Consider the following 6,974-nt stretch of genomic DNA (forward strand, 5'->3'; position numbering starts at 1 on the left):
CGGGGGGAGCGCTGCGCTTCGATGGGGTTCGCGCTGCGCTGACGCCTCGCCCTTGCTGCGGGGAAGTGCGCAGCTGGCACCCAGGATTGTAAGATTGCAGGATTGCTACCTGCTCCTCTTCGGTAACTGCAAGGTAATGCAATCTCACTTTGTCAGTGAAGCTCCCAGCAAACCTATGCTCTGCACTCTTAAAAAAATTTCACACTTAAATTAAATTTCGCATTCTGTTTCGCAGAATCAACTAGGTTGGAAAAGACCTTTAAGATCATTGAGTCCAATCTGTGACCTAACACTACTTTGCCAATTAGGACATGGCACTAAGTGCCACATACAGTCTTTTCTTAAACACCTCCAGGGACAGTGACTCCTCCACCTTCCCGGGCAGCCCATTCCATTATTTAATCACTCTTTCAGTGAAAGAACTTCTTCCTAAAGTCCAGCCTAAACCTCCCCTTCCACAGCTTACGTCTTCTTGTGCTATTGCTGGTTACTGGGGGAAGGTGCCACCCCTTAGCTGGCTACACCCTCCTTTCAGACAGCCATAGAGAGTGGTAAGGTGTCCCCTGAGCCTCCTCCTCTCCCGGCTAAACACGCCCAGCTCCCTCAGCCACTCCTCATAGGCCATGTGCTCCAGAACCTTCGCTAGTCCAGGTGGACAACATCCACAGCCTCTCCCTCAGATACCACGCAGGTCCCCTGGTCCTAAAGGGAAATAAGGTTGGTCAGGCAAGGCCTGCCCCTTCAAAATCTGTGCTGGCTGGCTCTGATTGCTTGGGCATGCTGTAGGTGAAGTGTGGTTTTACTCAAGATGATCTGTTCGGTAAACTTGCCAGGCACTGAGGTCAGGCTGCAAGGCTTGTAGTTTCCCAGATCCTCCTTTTGGCCCTTCTTATGGATGGGTTAACATTGGGTAACCTTGAGTCATCTGAGACCTCCCCAGGGAGCCAGGACTGATGGTAAATGATGGAGAGCGGCTTCGCAAGCTCATCTGCCAGCTCCCTCATCACCCTAGGATGGATCCCATCAGGTCCCATAGACTTGTGAGCATCTAAGTGGCTCAGCAGCACTAACTGCTTCCTCCTGGATTACAGGAGCACTATTCTGCTCCCTGTCCCATCTACTAGCTCGGGAGACCATGACATTGCATTCAAGAAAACATCTTGATGACAAGTCTCTCTTCCTGGATGAATAGGTTTTTCACCCCTGTGGAAAAGTGCTGTAAAGGTGATTTAACTCCCTTCTCCCTGGCTGTGGGACAGTGGTGTGTTAAGTAGTATTCTTAAAGATCAACATAATATTGGGAACATTTGATGGGTACCTTACTGGATTTGTGTGGCAAGGTTTTGTTGTGGGGGGTGGAGGATGCTACAGGGTGGCTTTTGTGAAAAGCTGATAGAAGCATCCCCCGTGTCTGACAGGGCCAACACCAGATGGCTCCAGGGCAGGCCCAACGCTGGCCAAGGCCAAGCCTGTCAATGACAGGGGTAGCACCTCTGCAATAGCATAGGTAAGAGAAAAAAAGTTATTGTGAAGAAGTAATTGCAGTCAGAGAAGAAAGGAGTGGAAATATGTGAGAGAAACAGCTCTTGCAGACACACCAAGGTCAGTGGAGGAGAGGCAGGAGGTGGATATTTTCAGATCACAGAATATCCTAAGGCACCCAGAAGGAACATCAAGTCCGACTCTTGAGTGAATGGCCCAGCTTGGGATCAATCCCACAACCTTGGTGTTAGTAGCACTATTCTCTAACCAGCTGAGCTATTCTCAGGGTCATAATACTCCACGACCCAGAGCTGAGATTCCCCTGCAGCCTGTGGTGAAGACCATGATGAGGCAGCTGTGCCCCTGCAGCCCATGGAGGGCCATGGTGTATCAGATGTCCACCTGCAGTGTGGGGAGGACCCCACACTGAAGCAAGTGGATGCCCAAAGGAGGCTGTGAGTCTGTGACCCCCTAGAGCAGGACTGACAGGACCTGTGGACCTCTGAAAAGAGGAGCCCACACTGAAGCAGATTTGCTAGCAGGACTTGTGACCCTGTGGAGAGGCAATGCTGGAGAAGTTCATGAGGAACTGGAGGCCATGGGAAGAACTCACATTGGAGAAGTTGGTGGAGAATTCTCCAAGAGAGGGACCCCACAACAGAGCAGGGGAAGAGTGTGAGGTGTTCCACCCCTGTGACAGAAAGAGCAGCAACACACATTTGTGTGTGATGAACTGACTAAAACCCCCATTCCCTGTCAGCCTACTCTTCTGGTGGAGAGGAAATAGAGAAAATTGAGAGTGAAGAAGGGAGATTTGGGAATGGTGTTTTTTAAAATTTGGAGTTATTTCTCACTATCCTACTCTGATCTGATTGGTAATAAGTTAAAAATCAACTTATTTCATTTTCCCCAGTCCCCATGTTTTGCCCCTGACAGTAATTAGTGTGTGATCTCTCCCTGTCTTTATCTCAACCCATGAGGCTTTTGTTGTTGTCTGTCCCTGTCCAGCTGAGGAGGGGAGTGACAGAGCAGCACTGGTTGGCACATGCCATCCAGATAGAGTCAAGGTGCCACAGTACCCTTTTGTCTCCGTCCGGCTTCACTTCATTTTTGTTTTCCTCACTTGCACTCTGCTGCAGACCGACCTTAATGTCAATGCCTGCACAGTGAGGGCTTGCTGCTAAATATCATCTCTAAGAAACAAAGCAGCTACAAATTATGAAGGGCAGAGATGAGGGTGATTACCCTGCTAGCACACTGAGGATACAGGGCCCACATGGCAGTTGCTGCATCAGCCATATGATGGCTAAACTGGCTGCAATCCCATAAGTTTCTTTCCCTTCTAGGACAGATGGGAGCTTTTGAACTGATGGGGGGCAGTGAAGCATCACGGCTTAGTCTTGGACGATTACAAATTATGTGGGAAAGACTATTTTCTGGAAGGAAGCTTCATGGTTTGGAGGTAAAAAGAGGAAGAAATTTTAAAAAAAGAAATTAAAAAGGGAGATGTGAACCTGATGGACTGCTGAGGAAATGAGAGAAATAAATACAGATTGAACATGAAGTAACAACTCCAAATCACATCATTTAAAAAGCTTAAAAATACAGGGAAAAGCTCTACTGTTCTTTTGTCTGCTAAAGCATATGTAAGTTTTGCAATAGATTTTTGTGTTTGCAAATTCACAGCCTCCATGGCTCAGGCTGATAGTGGGCATAATAGTGGGGTGTCCATTTAAAGCTACTGTGCTATTGCATATAAAAATCAAAAATAGCAACTCTAACCTCAGCACAACCACTGATTCCTGACCACAGCCCACTGCTTCTACCCTGGATGCTTAAAAGACTGCTACCCTGGCTATCAATCCTCTGCTTTGGTGGCTAGATCCCACATGCTGGCAATGCTCCCAGCACAGGGAGCAGGTCAGCATCTGGTTTTTGCTGGCCTCTCCTGGGAAAGCTATGGGAGGTTTCTTCAGAATTATTTTGCTCCTTGCAGCTTTCTGTTAAACAGGCTGACGCTGGGTCTGCTGCAGAGAGGGGAATAAAGAAGAGGCTTTTGTAGCATAACAATGCCTTGTGCTGATGTGCAGTGGGCAATTATGTAACCAACGCTAAATCTTTCTATAATTAGAACAAGCACCTAGTTAGAGTGATCAGAGCTCTTTTGTGTGTGCCTGCACGGGGCTCTGCAAGAAAAACCTTGGCTTGAAAGAAAGATGCTGGCTTGATTTCCCTTCTCTTTTCAACTGGTGAATAAATTAAATCTCAGATTACCCCAAATTGCTGTGAAAGACAAACTATGAAAAGCGTTTCCTTTTCATTCCTGTTGAAGACATTTGCATCCCAGGTGTGAATCTCATGCAATGCAGATGCAAACCCAAAGGCTTAGCCTCTCTGTCCCAAGCACTGGAGCAGCAAGAGCAGCCCCACTGCCTGAAGAGTGGACAGAAGGTCAGAATCAGCCCTCCCTATTGAGAATCGATGTCTTTTTCAGCTTCACTTTGATGAAGAACATGACAAGATATCTGCAAAGGCTCACTTATAGTAGATATTCCTCATGTATGGAGAGAAGGCATGGGAAAAGAACAAAACAGTCCAGAAAGCAGGTGATCCTATGATTTTTTTTTTACCCATTCTTGGTCCGACTTAAATGGATATTGGCAGGTTTTGCCTTTATATCAGCAATAGAAAGTTGAGAGCTGACTCTGGAATCCATAAAATTTTAAAGTAGCATCTTCTTACCAATCATACTGTACAGAGCCAATTTTTGGATAAAACATGTCTCCACAAAAACATGCCCATTGCCCAGGGTCATTCAGTCCCTGTGACTCAGTAGTCACCAAAGTCTGAATGTGACAGTGGAAACTGATGTGCTCCTTGGAGAGCAGGGCTTTACACAAGCAGCAAAATTCACTTCTACCAGTATTTTGTTCCTTCAAGGCCTTTGCTCAACCTTGTTGTGTGGTATCAGTTTAGGCAATTGCATGCCAGCTCCATACCTTTCTCTCATAATTTCTGTTGGCAAAAAATTTCCCCTTACTTTATTTGCTAAAGCTGTTGGTGCCTAAAGGGCACTCCACTTCTTATTGCAGGTTGTTGGGAAATGTCAGTGGGCCAACATGTCCTGTGTGAAATGATCTTACCACCTGGAAGTGGAATGCTTCCAAGACCTTTGCAAAACACCCCCAGAGTCTGTGGTTTTTATAGAAGTACATGAGAACATTTTTGCCTGAGAGAGTTTACTTTTCTACAATATGCAACAAATAACAGAAATTAAACCAGCCTTCATTTCAGTTGTTCCAGAGAACAGAGACATGGCTTGAAGAATGTAAAGATTTTTTTACAAAAGCACTAATAAACCTTCTTCCCCCAGCTATAATTATTCCTTCTGAGTGCTGCCTGTAACGCCTAAGGGAATGAGAAGTACAGGAATTGCTGATGTGGTTGAACCTTTCCATCAAATTAAATCTCTTCTCTTTCACTATTTAGCACCTTACCTGTCCATAATTTATCCCTTGAGTTAAGAAGAGTTGTCTATTTTGATAATTTTTATCCAACTATGCGCAGCAACAGATAGGCATACAGGTATCTGATATTAACAATCACTTATTCCATTACTTTGTATCATCATCTTCATTTGTTACAAGATATTTCATGAACCATTTAATTCTGGATTTGCAAATGTGAAAAGTGCTGAAGTAGATAAAAAAGGTACAGAGGATTTAACAGCCTAAACGTACCCCAAAAAACTTCTCAGAATGCATCAGAAATATATTCTTAAAACCAGCTGTGATATTCTCATCAAACTAAAAATGTCCCTGCTCCCAGCCATGCCAAAACCTCCACAGAGCCTGAACTCCTTACTCACCATACCAAGGATCATTTTGGCACAATCATTTTTGTGAATAGAGATGCATGTGGAAACCTGATATCATTGTCCAGAAAGATATTGTCCAAAATATGCTGATAAAACCAGAAAGGAATTAATCCTTTTTGTCTTAGAGAGAGATTTATGTTTGAGGAAAATACATCTCAGATTGTCAGAACCATTCCTTGCCTAATGTTTCTTTTGTGAGAAGCACAGAATAAGCTAAGTTGGAAGGGACACACAAGGATCCTGGCCCTGCACAGGACAGCCCAAGAATCACACCATGTGCCTGAGGACATTGTCCTGATGCTTCTTGAACTTGGTCAGGTTTGGTGCTGTGACCACTTCTGACTGTTCCTGTGTGGGCCCTGGTTGCTCAGGCTTGCCCAAAGCAGATCTGGTAATAATGAATCTGTCTCTTCCCAGAGGATTTCAGCTTTGATTAGAAGATAATAAGGGATAGAAAAGTGAGCACCTCCCACAGTTTTTCAAAGGTTAAACACTCTCATTGTTAAATATTTCAACCTAATTTCTCATTTGAATTTCCCCAATTTCCACTTCCAGTCCCTGGTTATGGTTTTGCCTTCCTCTATGAGATTAAGGAGTGGCTTAATATCTTGCATTTCTAATTTGCACAGGTACATATACAAGATGGTCAAATACCTCAATTTTTTGTAATGAACAAAAAATACTAAATGTTTTCATTTGCTCGCTCAGGTAATTTTTCCTTGTAATCTAATTGTCAAAGAGCTGATAGATGGAGTTAACCTCATTTTAATCTGGCAATAGTAACATTTACCTCTTAAACTTCACCACAAAACAAATTTACTTATTGTATTTCCCCTACACGTCCAGTTAATGGTAGCCTTATAATACCTTTGTAGCCTTTTAAACCTCTTCTACCTTCCAGAATTGTTTTAGAAACTTGAAGACCTGGACCAGAGTTCCTCTAGAGTTTGCCATATCACTACTTCTACATCTATGGCCTGCATGAGACTTTGTGTTACTTCATAGCACAAGAAATTTGTTCTAAGCTGCTTGTCTCTCATAACCCTCATGGGTCCTTTTCAAAGTCACTGGTTCCCAGCACAGACTGTACTTAACCCTGCATTTCTTACTTACAGATATGAGTTTGTACAATGTGATGCAGGAACACAGCTGATTTAAATTGGTTCTACTTACCAAGTCATGTAGCTCACAATGTAGGACTCTCCTCCCAGTATCCCTGAACATTTTGCCACTCATTTTGAAACATACAGACTTGATGAATATTTCATATTGATAGCAAGCTGATGAAAATGGTGACTAGTATAAATCATAGTGTATGCCTTCCTTCCTCTGTAACTGCCTCAGAAATACTTTAAGCAGCATTGATCCACTGGTGGTGATTCCTTTGTACTTTGAAATGCCAGCCACTTCCCAACCCCAGTGGCACACCTCTTCAAGTGTTGCACAGTGCGAATTCTTTAATCAAAACAGCATCATAAGCAGAAGATAGAAGTAATGGTGTGGCAATGCATTCCCCACATACAGCATTTAATAATACTCCACAGCAAGGAAAGGAGAAGAAATGTCAAAGTAGGAGGGATAAAACAATTTTTTTCACTGAGACTGGTATAACAGC

Source organism: Geospiza fortis, unplaced genomic scaffold (genome assembly GCF_000277835.1).
Source record: "Geospiza fortis unplaced genomic scaffold, GeoFor_1.0 scaffold54, whole genome shotgun sequence".
Classification (NCBI taxonomy): domain Eukaryota; kingdom Metazoa; phylum Chordata; class Aves; order Passeriformes; family Thraupidae; genus Geospiza; species Geospiza fortis.